At 38.3% G+C, this 19,138-nt stretch overlaps 1 protein-coding gene across 2 annotated transcripts in view; it reads right to left on the bottom strand.

Moving 5' to 3' along the window:
• The window catches only part of plekhh1 (pleckstrin homology domain containing, family H (with MyTH4 domain) member 1), a 29,437-nt gene extending 23,255 nt beyond the window's left edge, over positions 1 to 6,182 (bottom strand). The window contains exons 1-2 of one of the 2 annotated variants that reach the window (XM_058399273.1): positions 5,897 to 6,182; positions 96 to 261 (exon numbers count right to left, since the gene is read on the bottom strand). The gene's annotated coding sequence lies outside the window, so the exon portion shown is untranslated. The remainder of the gene's footprint in view (positions 1 to 95; positions 262 to 5,896) is intronic. The other variant, XM_058399272.1, reaches the window with a different exon arrangement.
• Positions 6,183 to 19,138: the final 12,956 nt, after the last annotated feature.

The following is a 19,138-nucleotide window of genomic DNA, read 5'->3' as shown; positions in this document are numbered from 1 at the left end:
TCCCTGTTTTGTGCTGAAATTGTTTTGCTGGTGATTTGCTGTAATTTGTCAAAAATGTTTTTAAAGTACTATGATTATATCTTTGGCCATATTACCTAAGCCAGTGTTCTGCTGTGCTCTGATCTTACTCCTGCTGACATTTCCTAGAAGGTGAGTGCACCGCTGACATCACAGTTCTGGCAGTAATCCCTCCCGGCTTAAAGCTTTCGCACTTTCTTTTACTGTTTCTCTCCGTCAAAAAGAGAACTCTTCTCAAGTTACCTTGGTAACAGAGAAACAACAAACTCAAAGGACACATTTAAATGAAGTCTTCCTTTTTTCTGAGTCTCTCTTTTTCTCTCTGTGTATGGTACAACCTTCTGCTGAGTCCCGACTGGACCCGGTGTCGACTCTGTGGTTGTGTGTGGGTGTTGAGCAGCTAGGCACTTTTGTAGACAGCTTATCCACCAGGCCAATCCCTTCCCCTGAAGCAGGCACCCAAATGTCCCTGCCTATGCAATCCCTTCTTAATTACAGGCCCCTGCAGAAACAGGATCTAGGCCTACACAATGGCGTCTTTCTGCATGACAGTCCCATTACAGATATGTGGGAGGGGGGGTCTTTCTTTCGCTCTCTCTTTCTCTCTCTCTCTTTCTGAATGTCGGCGACTTTCAATGGTGGGAAAACTGAGCTTGAAAATTATGCTTACCTGTATGGAACTGCCTGTAAGCCAAATAATAAAAGCTAGGCACTTTAACAAACAGTCTGTCTAAGGCTTCTGGGATCCTGGGGGGAGCAGTCAATCAAAGCAGCAGGAAAGAAACAACTCATTACAGACGCAAAATATGTCCAGCAGCAACACTACTGTCTTTGGCCTAAAAATGATTAAAGATAATACTCATACTTGACAGAGGAAACTATGAAAATTAAGAAAAAATAAAAAAAACAAGACTAACAACCATAAATGTCCACAGTGGAATTCAGGTCTCTGTAATAAATGCTTTTCTCTAGTTCCAAAGCAGTAACGTTTATGGTTTCATTATGGTTCCTCCTACCAGACAATAAAGGATGGCTGTTGTAGAGAAGATGGATATGGAGCGGCAGGCCCAGACAGAGCACGACACAAGAGTGCTCCGAGTGCACACCGCCACAACAGTGCCATGTGGCGCTGTGCAATTAGTAGCCTCCTAACTATAGCCCTGTTGGCAAATTACAGAAGGCCTCTGTCGGGAGTATCCGTTCAACAACCGTTCAAAACTCTCCATTCAGTTCATACAGCCGAGACCCAAGGTTTGTGAATCTGGAGTTATAAGGAAAAAAACTCAAATAAAGCCAAAGCTTGTGTTAGTTTCCAAATATGACAGCAGGGTGCAAATAATCTATTTGCTTGTTCACCAGAGTTTCTCTAACGCATCAAAGACAAGTGTTTTTCCACCCTGAGCTCTTAAATATGGGAATGGGAGAAGATTACCTAAATGGTAGACTCAGAGCTTCAAAAATTGTACTGCAAAGCACCCACAGCTTTTATATGAATGTGGGATTACGTGTGGTTTTGAAAGGCAGATTCTCCAAATCAGTGTCAATCTATCATCCAACCGATTTTAATGAAAAAGAGCATTTCCTCATTCTATCCCCAGGTTGGTATTTCCAAATATTTTTTCCAGCATGGCTTTTTTTTGCAACCCTAGGCAGAAAGACACTACTGGGGCAGACTCTAAGCTTTCTCTGAGTTTCCATCAAAACAGCCAGAGCTGCTTTGCGAGTTGCACAATGGGGGCCACTCGGCCTCCAACACAGCCACGAGCACAGCTGGCAAAGACTGTGACTCATCCCCTCTCTCTCTCATCTCTCAACTCAACGCATGGAACGACTTCTATAAACAAAAAAAAAAAAAAAGAAAGAAAGAGATCTGGACATTCACCTCACCACTATAAACAGGCATTATAAAAAGCATGCTCGTCTCTGACACTCAGTCCTCAAACCTAAGGATGCAGGTCCATGAATACACAAGGCTTAGGTCCTATAATCACTTGAAATAAACCAAAATGGCTGAGATATAAGTATATGACTGCAAGCATTATGATCCTTTAATCAGATTTACATTTTGGGCTGATTTAGATTTTACGCTGAAAGTTTAAGCATCAGGTATAGTGTCATGTTAGTATTTGTTTTACAACATTTGTTCCTTTTGTTTTAGCACCTGGATTATTCTGGAAACATGATGTCACTAAACTCCAAATCTTCAAGTCTCCAAGGTCCTGGACAAATCACATTCAGGACCCAAAAGCCTTTACCCCAGAACCTTTGTGCTCAACTAGGATACCTCTGCTAACATTAGTGATGAACAGCATCTTGAGCATTTATATGTTCTCAGCTAAATAAATGACAGAGAATATGACTGCAAATAGAGAGGTGTGTCAGGGTCAAAAAAGGAACACACAATTTTCAGGATTCTTCACATATTAAACTAGAACCTCTCCTATTAGTCCCTGTTCTCACTCATACACACACACACACACACACACATTATTGATACAAACACAGAAACACACAAAAGCACCCTATAGTCATGCAGCTGTGGTGATGTAAGTGGTTAGGTGGTTAGGTGATATCATCCTATCAGACATCAGAAATCCCCTCAGGCTTTTTTTTTTGATTATCCATGACAAGATCCAAGCAATTCCTTAAGAATGCGACCTTTCGTCCAAATGACTAAAATCAGCAGGAAATAAGTGTGTGGATCTGGGTCAGGCTGTGGTGTGTGCAAGCATGTGAGATCAGCATCTGATGTGTGTATTTTCTACCACATACACAAACAACAATATAACAGACATCATTTATTCTATGATGTCTCCAAAACTACCGCTCTGTATGTTTCCAAGAGAGCATGAAACAAACGAAGTCTGACTTCTTGTTTCTGTCTTTCTAGTCAGAAGATAAGTTTCCATTCGGCGCCTGTGCAACAGTTTATGGTCACTGCGGACGTTAGCACTAGAGAGCTGTCTAACTGTAAAGCAAATGGAACTGTGTAACGGTTCCTGAAAACAAAGAGCATAGTCTCTAATTCCAACTGTTTGGTCATCTATATGGACAGGAGCCTTAATGATTCTGAAAAGCATCAGTGGATAGTGCATGACAGTAGCTTCTTATTTTGAAAGACATCTGTTGCAGGGTAAGGCACAGTAACTGGTTGAATAAATAGAACATATATAACAGCTGCAGATGAAGCCTGTCTCCCCTGCATCTTGTCTGCTTCATACTGTTTCCCTCTTCCTCCCTTTGCTCTGGTCTCAAAGAAGCACCGTGCAGACTAATAACAGACTGCTGTAAACTGGCCACCCTCATTATCAGCCCGCGTAGTAAATATAGAATTAGAGCTGGTTTATACTTCTGTGTTAAAGTGTATTTGTGTTACGATGCAAAGAACAGGGTTTATGGGTATGTATCACACTGTTTGACTTATCTGCCGTCTTAAGTGCACCAGTAGAAATGTATCCATTTGCATGACCGGAAATGTTGTAAGGACCTGTTTTGATTCTTCTTCCATAGTCAAAGTAATAATACTGACCTAATAATACAATATAGATTATTTTCCATGTCTCATATGCTAGGAACACTAGCATATGAACATTAGTATGCTAATGCTATACATTAACATAATGTATAATAACCACAGAAATGGAGGAAATCATCAATCACATCATCATGCAGATCAGGTTTTTCCTATATTTCATGTTTGTTGTCACACATCAATATGAAAAGAGTCAAGATATTGTAGCATTTGTGAATATAGTGTACAAGGCTTTTTACTAGATGCAGCTCTCATTTTAATAGAAACATTATTTTTTATTTTCTTTGAGTGGACTCTCAGTAAAGACTCAATGTTGGTAAAGTAAACTACTCATTTACATTTTTTAAGTTGTAGAGCTAAACATTAGTTAAAGCTGAAGTGTGTTAATACATGAACCACTTAATACTGCTTCGGTGCACACAAGTTAAATCGCTTCAGAATTGTGTTCAAAGCGATCTCACTGTCTTATATTGCAACTGATCTCACAAGGACTGCTTTTTTCCTTCACCATGTTTCAAAACCAATTTACCCCCCCCCGAGTTATCTTCTAATTATCATTACTACAGTGAAAATCCAACACTCTGCTTTGTTTTGGCTCCGAGTCCAGTTCCTTTTTTTTCCGCTTTTCCTATTCTGTAACTCTTAACCTAGTGTACACACACATGTAACATACAAATATGAAGCTAGACATCTTTGCGTGAGTCTGCTCATGACACCATGATAGGCTTGCATAAATGCATTCACAGAAGTATAAATCCGGTCTAAGACATACAGTTGGGCTGAGGTCTAAAACTTTTCATGGCTATAAGCCAGGCAACGCACACACACTTGCACATGCCTTAATTTCTGGCATGGGACATGGACTGCCACTCAGGCTTTTAAATAATATACTGATCATTAATCAGAAATCAACTAAGTTAGGGAACCTCATTTTGCTTAGTCTGGTGAAAAAAGGTATGTATGTAAGGTTGAATGTTGGGGAGATCCACCCATTCAGTCCTAGACGGCCAAAGTCCACATAGTTTGGTGTTTCCTTGCTTAAACATTTACATTTATTCATTGGGAAGAACCAGATAGCCAGAGTAAGAAATAAGAGACCCAAACACATCAGTATCAAACTGAACTGAGCAATTCTAAAAAGAAGAAGAAAAAAATGACTCCTAAACACCTTTATTCTTTACACTTTACAACATATATAATATTTACTTATGGGGTGATATATACATCTGATGTTTGTATTACCGTGACAGTTTACAAGCTGATATTTTGCTACTTTTAGATCATACAGTACATTGTAGCACACTGACAACATGTTAATCATTATTAGTAATTATAGATCAATCATATAATCAACTTTTGGTAGTTTATGATCTGTCTGATGTGTAGTCAAATGCACAGTAGTCTATGCATCGTGCTGCAATGTCCTGTGTATTTATGGTACAGTGCTGCACGGTTTCACTTACTTTTAGCTTCCTTTATTATCGTGTCACATTATGATTCTAGACGCTTGAGACTATGTTTCAGTGTACACTTGTATATGGATTAAATAATAATCAAATTTTAGACAAAGGGAGTTTTAGACATTTCTGGACAAAAGTGATTTAAGGATGAAAATGTTCAGTGATTAAGCAGCGGATGTTTTTGTTTAAAGACCAAACCATGGTAGCTTTGTGTTGGGATCAAAACCTTACTGATCATAGCCCAAACCACTGAGCCACCACTTCCAGAAGATGAGATATGAGCATACACCATGCATAAATATCTTATTACCTCTTAATTACCGCAGTACTAGACAAATGAAACCAACTATTAGACCATGAAAGAAAAAAAAAAAACCTCCTCACTTCTCATAATGCTGAGTCTATCTCTCTAGAGTATAAGCAGCATCCTCAGTGCTGAGTTTACACCTATACTGTGTGTAGCTGGACTTTTACAAACACTCTTGGTGTTTATATAACACTCAGGGTTTCTCTGTAAAACAGCAATAAAACGTCACCGGGGTCTCGAGCGCTGCTGTGAAACTTTGTCCAAAAATGGTCACGCGTACAGGTGTGTCAGTCAGTAAGTCTCTCTCTCTCTCTCTCTCTCTCTCTCTCTCTCTCTCACACACACACACACACACACGCTGTCCAAACGACCCCCGGCTCGTCCATCCTAAAAGCGCTACTTGAGAGTTCACTAAAATACAGAGCTGGTATCTGATACATAACGAACACAAATTCTATTGCACATGACAACAAAAGTACTTGCTAACTAAACACATCAAAGGAGCAAACACATTTCACTAATCCCACGACCTTTTACCAACTTATAGGCATGTGCAAGGAGACAGCTGGTTCTGCTTACCTTCCTCTAGACCGCCAAGCTTCCACGTTCAAACGCTACAGCCGGAGCATCACACGCACACACACACACTCACACACACACACACACACACTCACACACACACACACACACACACACACACACACACACACATCTGCAGGTTCTCTGCAGTCATTTATTCGCATGTGTTACTCTGATCCATAAGTTTCAGGCTTCCTCGCTCCGTAGACCAGGATCACTCTTCTCTCCTCCACAGCAGCTAGAATAGATTTAGCGTGAGCCCTCATTCGCTCCGTTCATTTTCCTTTAAAGAGCCGAACGCAAGCTCAAATGACTCCGTAGCCACGCCCCCTGGGTTACTACCGCCCCCCCCCCTCCTTCACAGGAAATTGCGTCAGATTTCAAAAGCAAGAAATAATCTGAATAAATTGTCATGGTATAATAATGGTGTAGTGATGTCATTTGATTCATATTTTAGGAACTTTAGGAATAGGAATTGGCTTCACACTGTTTTCTCTGGAAGAGAGTGTAAAAAGTATTTTTAAAACATTTTTAAAACATTTTATTGTAGAATAAGAAATATTTTTCACGCACAGACTTCTGAAAATGACCTGCATAATTTCCCCTTATTTAAAACGACAAGGTCTCTGCATACACATTTGGAAGTACCCCTTTAATTGTTTCCAAAATGGCTATAAACTTCAAGCTTCCACATGGTAAATGTTATGATTTGGAGCAGCAGTTCACTGTTTGCTTGTACCACTTTATCTGATACGATACGATACAATATAATTATGATTCATTAGGCAATGATTTAATATTTGATCATACCACTGAATCTGTCATGATATGATAAAACATGATTCGGTTTAGTAACCACCCAATCTATATGTGACCAATTTTGTTCAGAACCTGGGATGAGCCTACTCTAGAGCCTTGAATGATGAAGATGTAGAGAATGACTATTCTACAAATCAGAGCACCTTGATTACCTATTTATATCAGTTTAAAATATGATTTTTTTTACACACCAGTTGTCTTCCCCTTTTCACCAATAATCAATTTTTGATCAGTTATAATCCATAATATGCTTAATTTATAATTGTTGCTTCTATTCATTTCAGTTCTTGCTTTCAATTTTTTGCATTGATCCAAATCTTTTTACTCCTAATAATTAGCTAGTTCTTTTACGGCTTGTAAGCTAGCACACAAGTGCCACAGTTACAGATCAGTTGGATTTCATTATCTCTACACTGACTTCCATTGTAATTTTTTTTTACAGTTTATTTATTTCACAGTGTAACAGTAGGCAAAGCTATCAGAATATACCATAACAATCAAAACCGTGCAAGAAAACATTTTAGAGCTGTGTTAACTGAGAGCTGTGTTATTTTTTTAGTCTACCCTGTTAGAAGATGAAGACCACTGTCAAATCTCCAGATTTGAGCCCTGTTGAAAACCTCTGGAATGTCATCAAGAGGAAGATGGATGGTCACAAACCATCAAGCAAAACTGAGCTGTTTGCTTTTTTGCAAAAAGAGTGGTATAAAGTTACCCAACAGCAATGTGAAAAACTGGTGGAGAGCATAGAGCCAAAAAACATTCAAATCGGGGTTATTCCACCAAATAGTGATTTCCTAATGTTAATTTAGCCAAAGCATTAACACAATTTGTTTACAAATTATTTGCATTTCGTTTTATTTGAGTTATTAAAGCACTGCAAATACTGCATGATCTTGTGTTATTTTGATGTGTTGTCACTTCCTTTAAATATACAGTCTAAATAACAATAGTTATATTTTGAATTTAGGAGCAATATTATCATATATATATATATATATATATATATATATATATATATATATATATATGCAGATCCATTTTTTCAGTTTCCTTTTACCTAAAAATGCATGTAGGTGAACTGGCTATGCTAACATGCCATAGGTGCACATGCATATATATATATATATATATATATATATATATATATATATATATATATATATATATATACCCTGACAAGGACAAAGTAGATACTGGAGATGAATGAATGAATGAATGAATGAAAGAATTGATTGATTGATTTGTAAATAAGAATTGTATTATTTCATAATTATTATCTAAATGTATTATTGATTTATTGTTCATTTCTAATTTTGCATTAATAAAATTCTTTATATCTTCTTGTCAGAACATGGAAATGTTTTATGAAGATGCTGGCTTTGGATATTCCTAGATAATAGTGAGGATTATTTAGACCAGGAGAGGTAGAAATGCACCAATAATGCAGCAAGAAAGGAAGAATCAATTTTAGTTGCAATACAGCACACAGGAGACAGCTACAGATTGATTTCGATCAAAAGTTAGCAAAGTTTACACACAGAACCTTTTTATTTAAAGAAGAAAAACCCTGGAGTAAATACCCTATATGCAATATGTACCTCTCCTTCAACAGTGACAAAAAAATAGTAACAGTGATAATAAAATAAGTAAAATGCAAACCAAACCTTTTGCATTGTTGTGTTCCCATATGGCAATGCACCTCCAAAATATTCCCTAAACTACCAATAAAAATACAATTTTTCATTTTTATTAATTGAATGTAATAAAACGCAATATTGCAATATTTTTTTTTCCTGAGTATAATGTGTGCAGTAGAGGGGTACCCATTTAAAAACCACACTTTTCAGGCCATGGCTACTTTATTGGTTTTACATTCTTAGCCAACCCAGTTAAATGATGGTGTGAAGGTTCATCGCTATAAGTTAGCATTACCAGACAATAAAAAAGTTTGTGAGTGTAATTAGCAAGTTTTGTGAGAGCAGTTTGCATTCCTGTTAAGTGCTATTAAATTGAACTACCTTACAAAATTGAATTCCCTGATTATTAGGTTAAAGATCATTAAGTTTCCGAAATGCTGTGATCCAATGCCGTCATAGAGACAGATGTACTGTACGTACTAGGTATACGCCACCCGATTACAAGCATGATGCTCATTTCATTTATTTTTCTGTATTTCTTTCTTAATGAGTTATTGGAGCTTCTCAGAGGAACTCTCCGAGTACATAAAGCAGTACACAGATTTGAATCATGCAAAGCATACAGTGGTTTGGATAATCTAGCAAGGAAAGCAGGGCTTCTCCGTGTCTTGAGTAGTTGGATGTTTGTCCTGGTTTGTAAAGGCTTGTCTCATAACTTATAAAGTGTGGAGTGGTGAGGTCATTGTAAGCCGCACCCTCCTGTATACAGTACAGGGAAGTTGGCTGGTCTGTCATCGCACTCAATGCCTCTTTAAAACAACGAATCCGCTGCAGTCAAGAGCACAGATTAAATCTGAAATTCCATTAATATTTTTTTTTTGCAAAATGTACAGACAGTGTAGGTTTGACAAATGCATGTGCAATAAAAATCTTGTGCACTATTTTAGTCACTGCAGTGATATGATATTGTTCTTCCCGCCCCCACTGTTAGTGGGGTGCTGCATCAATGCTCCCTAAGAAGGAGTAAGAAAGATAAAGCGAGAGCTCCACTGCTCTCAGTCAAAACAACTCCTGACAGTCCTGCACAGTTGGTGTGTAATGCCTGATCCACTGTTGTGCAGCCAGAAAGCGAAGTAAGATTAGACTGCACTATGTGTAGCTCACTCAACTCTAAGGGTGGGTGTAAGTCAGCTTTCTGATAGGCCTCCTGCACAGATCCAATCTGCTCGCAGAGGCATGGTGCAGGTCAAGGTTCGGCGAGTGCCTCAGAAAAACACAGCCACATGTTGAGGTCACAGCAATGGCATAGCAGAGACTCCACTCACGCGCTACTGCCCTGTTTAACCTCTTGAGAGTTTGTTAAAGTTGTTACAAATAAGTCCTCTTTCTGTGTTTCCCTACCCTTTTTTCTGTCATGTCCTCTGAACATTTTATTACCATTTGGCTAGGCTCTCTGGAACTTCTGAAGCAGGGCGTGTTGAAAATCTTTTTCTTTCTTTTTTTTTGAACAAAAGGGAAAATGCAAAACAAGTGTAAAAGCAACAACACAGTGTTGTGTAAAGCTAATGGAACCACAAGACAAGACAAGAATAGACTGAAATGATTTTTAATTGGAATTTTAACGTTTTAACTTTTTTGTAAGTCCTTGTCCTTGTTACCCCAGTCAATCTGTGAGGTATGATAAGTGAGGGCAAAAGGTGAAGGTCAGCCTTTTGTGTTAATGATGGTATTGCTTTGGAAACTTCAGAGTGTTACTATGAAAAGTGTGATTCCAGTAGCAGTGATGGTGCTTGTAAATCCTCATAAAAGCCCAGAACTTCCAAGTTCCAAGTAAACCGTTATTGCCTTTAAATTTTTTTTTTTAATTTGTACATAAACATATACACAGTATTTTTTCAGAACATGGCCATGAACATTCACACATAATCCTGGGAATACAGAATACCATGGCTGATGCACAATGGAAGTGATAAAAGAATTTACAAAGCAGTAAGATGAGACATTCTGTCTAAAAGTCCATGACAACATTAAATCTCTCAGCTAAAAGCAAGCCATAGGACAAATGCAGGGTAAAATGCACGATCCTAGCTCATAGAATTCTTCTTGCTTACGCTTATGCCAACCTCAACTGGCTATTTCCCAGAGTTTGATTTCCAATTGTGACTTTTCCAAGCATTTCGACTCATAATTACACATAACCCTGCCTTGGTAAATTGCTGGAACGCTTGAAAATGTGTGAAAGCGGTTTAAAAGTCTGCTGTAGAGCCAGTGCTAGAGCAGCTACCCATTTTAAAGTTTAAAATAACCTAACTTAAAGTGTCCGGATAAAAATAGTGTTAGTGACTAACACAGTGATCTTTAAATCACAGGCCATGAGACTGGCGGTTGCTTATCACCAACACACAAGCCCCTAATTTCTGCTGCTCACACTGTACTTTACCAACGTCTGCTATTGTCCCTTTTGCTCTTAACATAAGGAGACAGTTGAGAGCTTAAACAACACCTGTGCATGTAATACGTCAATACGTCTATTGTCATGAACATCTCATTCTGTGCTGTATGTCTCATTGCTGACTGTAGTTATGCAATTGCTAGTCATAATTCTTATAATCATTATTCTTCAAAATCAAAGCAGAGCTGAAAGAAAAGTGTGTTTGGGCTCAGGGAGCATGTGGTGGGATATCTGGCTTGGACGCCTTCATTTAGTTACTGAACAGAAAATCCACAAGAGATGTATACTGTCATTAACAAAATCTCAAGAGCTTAAGGACACACACACACACACACACACACGTACATGTTCTCAAGCACTCAAGGGCTCCCCCTGTGTGAAGAGTTATTTAACATCTGTGTGTATAACCTGCCACGTTCACAGACACACACAAACACACCTCCACCCCCACTCTACGCAACCCCAATCCTTACACACAGACATGTACAAACACACACACAAACTCAGTCATCCACTCACCCCTCATTTCAGATGTCATCACCAAAGGAGGACAGTTCCACATCTGAGGGACGGTGGTTGACTAAACCAAACAATCCTTTTGTTTTTAGCATGAGGAAAGAGACTTAGGAAGTTGAGGGAAAAATACTACAACACCAAGACATCCCATCATTATCCATCATAGTGCTTTGCACAGACAAACACGTCACTGAGGGCAGATGGGATTTAACAGAGAACACACGTTTTTGAGCTCCAGTATCCATGAGGGAGCTAGAAGAAACTAGAGCAGGGATAAGACCTCAAACACCTTCTAGGTAACAGACCACATTACACATTGAAACAAACAAACAGTTTAGTAGACCAATAAACACACCAATGTCGCCTATTCAATTTGTTGATTAAATGGATTTTATCTGAAAGGTGCATTTTATGATATATATCATTTAAAACAGATTTTTATTAACAACAACAAAAAGTGTGGTATTCCAAGGTATGGTTTTACCACACAGTTCTTTCCTATTCAATTGAACTAATCTTCAATTGACTTTCTTGGGGTTACACGTGGATTTTCCTTCTTCTTTTTTTTAGCTTGCTAATGAATTAGCACATTTTGAGGTAGCTGATTTTATGACACTGTGCTTCGTGCTCTATGTTGCCACCTAGTGGAGTAACCGAGAATTGCTCTATTTTAATATCTACCACTACATTACAAATCAAGACAAGACAAATGAAATTTACACAACAGATTCTAAATTTATTTGGTGGCTCAGATTATGGGTCTGCTCCCATATGCTGACACCTTGACATAGAATTTGGTCTTTATTTGTAGTCAGGGAGAGATACTAAAGAAAAGAAAATGGACATAGCTCTATCTATCTATCTATCTATCTATCTATCTATCTATCTATCTATCTATCTATCTATCTATCTATCTATCTATCTATCTATCATAGCACTATACTACCTATAGGTTGGTGAGTTCTTTGTGAACGCTGCTTTTGTTTACTTTTACATCGAGATGTTTATTTGGTATAACTAATTATATGTATTGGTCATTTTTATCAGGGACATCTGTATTTTGTTGGAGCCAATGAAATGTTGTTTTGTTGTTGTTGTACTTGAACTGCTCCCTGTTTGGGGTCACAGGTTTTACGCCAGATGCCCTTCTTGATGCAACCCTCCCATTTAGGCTTGGAATGGACACTGAGAGATTTAACCCATAAGTGGCTGTGTTGTTGGAGCCAGTGAAATATGTTGTTAAAATGTTTATGTAATATGTTTCAGTGTTTTCCCATAATGATGTAGTGGGGTCAGCTTGACCTATCACATCTATGTATTTTATTCAGGCAGTGAACAGGTGTGGGGGGGTACTGTTAGGAAAGTGACACAGCAATTGTTTGTGAGCCTCTTTCTTTTTTTTGCTTTTATGTTCTTATGATTGTTAAATGCAAGTCTACTGGAAGTAAAAGGACACAGCATATACAATATGTCACAGAGTCGGCGTTATATGTCCTGTTTGTCTGCACTGTCTTGTCTTGTCATCCTGTACAATTCTGTTGTATGTCTAGTTTCTAAAGATTGCACCTTAAGTATAGTTAGCTTTATTTCTATGTTTAGCTCTATGTTTGTCTGCGTCACCTGTACTTTGCCTTTGTTATGTGTAGCACCTTTGGTCTAGGAGGACCGTTGTTTTATTTCACTGTGTACTGCATCAGCTCTATATGGTTGAAGTGACAATAAAGCTTCTTTGACTTTGACTTTGACTTTGATCATGTAACCCAGCCATTAATGGCAAGAGACCACCATAAGGCTACCACTGACCTAACTGGTTAAAGATCATATTCACAGGGAAACTGACATAACATGAATATATTACTTATTGGTCACAGGTGATTGAGGTACAGAAGGATCACTTGGATTAGTACAGTAGTATACGTGTATAAAAAGTGGCCGTATATACTGTGTTTAATACCAAAGCCATGTATATAAAGTGTGACAATGTGGTAGGTATACCTGATTAATAGACTATTAATGTTAGTATTTTCATCTAATCAACTGGCAACTCAGTGTATTATCAAGTGTGTGTTTGCATATCTTTATGCTTGTGTATGCAGATTATTGGACATTCTTTTGTGGTACTTTTTGCAGCAACACTATACACATATGTATGTAGGTAATATAGGCAGAAACTCTGGTCCCCCGAAAGAATATTACTTTGGAACTCCAAACCATTTTATTTTGTGTTTTTTGGTATATTAAATTGAATCAGACATTCACATAACGGAATATTTGTGGTACGCTTCCTCCAACAATGAGCCATAGAATTTTCATTGACAGCCATGTGTGGACAGCTAAAGTGTTGCGAGTGGGTATGTTAAAGCCCATACAGATCATCAGTGTCTCTATTCTTGGCTCTCTCTCTTTGTCACTCTCCAGCTGCTTCCGATTTGCTGCAGCACTCCCTGAACCCAGTGCCATCTTGCCAGTGTACCCAGCCCAGAAGAACAATCTACAGCTAAATAAGAAAAGTCTCTCTATCTGACAGTCCATGCTCTCTGAAGAGAGTGACATAGGAACGATTTTGATCATTTGAAGCTTTTTGCAGATATTACAATGTTAAATGCACAGAGTAAAAGAAAAAGAGGGAAAAAAAGAGAGTAGAAGAGAGGAATGATGCAAGCTCAGTGATGGCTTTAGCAGACCCAGACAGATGGAATAAGCACTTGAGGAAAAGAGAGGAAAAACAGTACACTTTATAGAGTACTGTACTGAAAACAAGTCTGCTATGAGAATGTGCATGTGTTTGTGTGTGTGCATGTTAATGAAGAGTGAAGTGAGAGATGGAGACAGAGAAAGACCAATATAGACTGAATAAATGTTGAAATGTTATATAAACAAGCTCTTTCGTTCATATGGGTGCCTCACTACAGCACTGGCAATAAGAGACAGACTGAGTACCGACATATGGCCCAATGTCTGTGTCTCCACTATCATGTTCCTATTGCTTTTAACAGTGACACTGAGGGGAAAATTCTATTCTATTTATATATCTATATATAGGTATAGGTATAGATTCTATAGATATAGCATAATGTCTTACTCTCTCTCTCTCTCTCTATCTTGGTGTGTGCATGTGTGTGTGTGTGAAGTTATAATGTGCCTCTGCTCTGCTGTTGTGATTAATGCCTGGCCTGCAGATGTCATCCCTTGTGGGGGTGAAGGCCTAAAGCACTGCAAAACCACTGAGGAAAACAATGAAAACATTGCTCTGATTTAGAGCACAATTGTGTATGTCTAGTGAAATAAAAAGGGTAACTCGTGTGTAAATGGTCTGGGTTATACACATGGTGCCCCTAGCTGTACAAATCTGTTCTCTTTTTTCATCATACCAAAAATCACCTGGTATTTAGGAAAATCTACAACACCATCAATCTTCCTTCAAGTATTTGGATCACTAGGCACAAAATCTCTGGAAAAACTATAATGATCCACCAACACGTTTTACATCTTGTGGTGTCTGATAGTTGATTACGAAACATGACATGACTTCTGCAATCTGTTATATCCATTGTGTGAATTCTGCCTTTTTTTTTTCCAGTTGGAGTTCTTGGAGACTGAAAACAATGTTTTGAACACAGAATATTTCTGAATACAAGTATGACAACAGTATAGCATTTATTTTAAATCTTCATTGAATATGTCTTAATTTTGTCTCATATGTTTTTGATAAAAAGTTCTGATAAAGTTAACTAATGAGAATTATTTTTCTTAGGGGAAATATGAGTTCACTCTCATTCATGCACACAAGGTACAAGGTGTGTACATGTTGAACAAAAACCTTTTGCTGACCCTCAGACTGCAGGTAGCTTCAGCCCAGTAAGCAAGTCTAAAGTGGGAGCCTAAGTGGATTGTATATGCCAAGAGCCATGTCACCCAGTTCAGATTTCTTATTTTCTTCCAGAAACCTGAATCACCAACACTCTATCCTAAACGTCCTCAAATATCATCTCAGTGACTGATACTGTGTTTGTGTAAATCAACAATGCATAATGCACTATTTGAGAAGTTGCTAAGAGCTAGCATGACTCAGAACTAAAGGCTTCTTGGCTGATGGGGCAGGGCGTTTTGAGCAGCAGAGAATGCCAAACTTGGTCCTGAGAGCAACTGTCTCCACATCTGTCACACAGCTGTTATCCCAGAGAGAGAGAGAGAAAGAGAGAGAGAGAGAGAGAGAGAGAGAGAGATAGAGAGAGAGGAGCCAAGTAATGTTGAAGGTTAAAGATGAAATCTAGAGTATAGCATAAAGGGAAGGCTAGCAGCAGAACCAGACCTAGGCTATTCACTATAATAGTGTCTGGTAACAAAATATTAAGATATAGTATTTGCAGAGTTTTGACAATTTGCCACATAGCATTCTTAAGGCCCCTATTCCATAATGATATCTCAGCTACTGATATGTCTCAATGAAGCTCCTACTGAAAGATCAGTAGTCAAACATGAGCTCTGTAATTATTCATAACAGTCATAACAGTTTTTGCACTCCTTTCCACTGTTCCAAAAGCTGTTAATAAAATTTCTGTTTAGACAAACAAGTCTGGCCTCTGTGGCATCCTAGAGCTTGTCAATAAAGTCTGGCAAAGAAAAATGAATTCAGACCAAAAGCTATCATCTAACATACATTTTTTTTTTCCATAAACACCAATGCTGGTAAGTAAATCATGCATCGAGATTCGAATGATTTCTTTGGTTACTAGGATTGTGGTCATGTCTCTATTTACATTTATTGCATTTGGCTGACACTGTTATCCCGAGTGACTTAAATTCATTTATACAGCTGAACAGTTTAGGGTTAAGGGCCAAGTGGTAGCTTGACAGTGCTGAGATTTGAACTATTGACCTTCCAATCCTGGCCAATGAGAAATGGGTGAAAAGTTGGACATTTTCCACCTGGTGAGGTACTGTGATCTTTGGCCTGAACCTATGTGGAGTATGACAACTACCATGGTTTCCCAGTAGTACTTTGTGCTCAGGAGTTGTCTTGTCTAAATCCTGGGTCCACAGTAGCTACTGACTCTGGGCATAATGATGTATGGTGGGAATACCATCATGGGAATCACCAGTCTGTTAAATATGTTTCTGATGCAGTTACATTGTTCAAACACCAGATGTCCCAATCTACACAACCCATTTACAGCCCCTTCCAAAAGTATCGGAACACCAAGGCCAGTTCTTTTTTTCTAGACACTGAACACTTTCAGGATTTTGTGTTCCACACCTTTTCCATGACATTTCTTTCTGCTTCATAATTTTAAGATGCAAATACGTGTTCACACTGCAGGATAACTGAAGCATAAATTGGACTTAATGAAGAAAATGCACTCTCAGTCTTTTGGGGCAGTTTTGACTAGGCTAGCCTTGAAAGTTGGTGTAGGAGAGTCTCTCAGAACCTTCACTATATCGTGAAGGCTTGACTGATCCAGCTAACAACTTGATTTCACAAAATTTTGGGGAAAATATAAGCAGACTCTCAGTTAATGTATGTCTATGAGCTTTAAGGGTTCTTTGGGTTTTCCTTTTGAGGAACCCTTAAAGGTGCCATGCGGACTGAACTTTATCACTGATTTAGAAAGTAAAGAACCCTCAACTATCCAAATAACCTTTCAAAAGCTTAATCAGTTTACCTGTGAAACAACAACAATGTGAACCTATATTACAATTTATAGTAAAAAAATTGCTTGTTTAGACCAATCTTTTGTATAAGAATCATGGATTGATAATGACAAGATGATACACATTTTCCAGAGTCAGATCCAGAAAAAGAATAGACATGTTGCTGTTCACTTTCTATCTGCCAGGTGGCATGTGTGCTCCATATTTGAAAAACCCATGTGCCCTGGTTTCACAAAACCAGCACATACAGAGTTAACCTCTATCATGTATCGCTCCAGCACCAGCAAGCAGACCCTAGAAAAGAGAAACAAAAGGGAGAAGCAGTGAGCTGGGTCAGTGGTCGTGCTGTGCTCTCTGGTTGACTGAGTGGCTGAGTGAAGGGCACTTGGACTGTGCTCTACTGAGTTGTCTTGTGTTGTTTATAGAAATAGTACAAAGCGATACTTTTTAAATCGATTTCATAATATGATCTTTTATGACTCTTACTGGCATTAAACACAAAAGAAGATGAGAATGTTGTTTAGTGAGTTTTTGTGCCAAATGAAACATTAGTGATTCCTCTCAGTCAGTCTTCACCTGACAGTAACTTGTGGCATAACTGCTAGAGAATGAGAATGTGTAGTGAATAAAAACATTCCCATGCCTAGAAAGTAATCGGAATGAATGCCAGTAAAGTTGCAGGTGAATTTCCACAGGCGAATTATATAATATTGACATAATCTTCAAGGCCTCAGGTTAAAATGGAGTTGTTGTGTGAGAAGACACATGTACAGGTGTATTTCTGAATTCTGGTCATTGTGTGTGAGCCAATTTCCACTCCACTGAAATATTCATTTGCTCTAAGAGCAAGAGCAAGGGGATGAAAATTTCTTTTCGCAATGAATCAGATAAATTGGCTCAGAGACAACTAAGTAATGACTGTTTGGGTGCTTAAAGGTAGCCATTTATTTTCTTCGTACCTGACAAAGCTTGCTGTATTTTGACTTGATGTTGTTGTTGTTTTGCCTAACCATGGCTTGAAATGTCTCCCTACAATTTAACTCTTTAAGCTTTACTCTGCATTGAATTGTATAAATATTTTATATTGTAAAATCAGTAAAGCACTACTGATGTGCATTGGCAGATACAGTAAGCATTCCATTGTGAATATTACTATCTGTTATGTTATTGCTACACAGACATTTCCTAGAAAATTATATTGAACATTAATTTGTATTTATCTGAATAATTGCCTGCCCTGCCCTGATTGCTTGCCCAAACCAACTGACTACATACAGTGCAATCTTCAACAAGTGTCTGTGTCACACTCCCTCAGGCATGCAGCTGACAGTGAAACTCACTTTTAGGCTAATGACACAACTCTTGTTTTTTTAAAAAGATGTTTCCGATAAAGCAATTAAATCACACTTCAAGAGTAACAACTTCCTTACACACAGTGCCTTTAGAAATTATCCACCCCCCACCAATATATTAGAATGGGATTTTTTCTTCTCCATTTGATATGTATTATGACAGTGTTTAGTCCTCAGAATTATTTAAAAATATAAAAAAAAAGTTCAGGACCACTGAGGAACTGCCGTGAACCGTCGAGATGAAGATGTTAGATGGAAAAAAGATGTTATTAAAAATGAGCACTGTTAAATCCATTATGATAAAGTGGAAAAATATGGTACAACCCCAGACACTACCAAGATCAGGCCAAATTTAACTCTCTGGCAAGAAGAGAAACTGTCAAGAGAGCTGCTACAACACTGAAAGGGTTACAGAGCTCACTGCATGAAATAGGAGAACCTGTGCGGACAATATGGGCTCTTCACAAATCCAGCCTCTGTAGGAGTATGGCCAGAAGGAAGCCACTGCTGAATAAGAGCCATGCTAGAACATCTGAGAGCTTTTGGAAAAAGATATTGTGATGAGAAGAAAGTTGGTATAATGCCAAAGCATAATGTTTGGCAGAAACAAAATACAGCCCAAAACCCAGGAAACACCATTCCTGTGATCCAACATGGTGGTGGTGGCATCATTCTCTAATGTAGCTTTGCAGCAGGAGGAACTGGAAATCTTGTTGCCATCACAGGCAACATGGATGATGCCAAATATAAGCAAACTGTTGAGGAGAACCTGTTCCAGTCAGCCAGAAAGCTGAATTTAGGCAAAAATATA

The sequence above is a fragment of the Hemibagrus wyckioides genome, linkage group LG09 (assembly GCF_019097595.1).
Source record: "Hemibagrus wyckioides isolate EC202008001 linkage group LG09, SWU_Hwy_1.0, whole genome shotgun sequence".
In the NCBI taxonomy this organism is placed as follows: Eukaryota; Metazoa; Chordata; class Actinopteri; order Siluriformes; family Bagridae; genus Hemibagrus; species Hemibagrus wyckioides.
The sequence above is the reverse complement of the archived record's forward strand: the minus strand, read 5'-3'. Positions and strand labels throughout refer to the sequence as shown.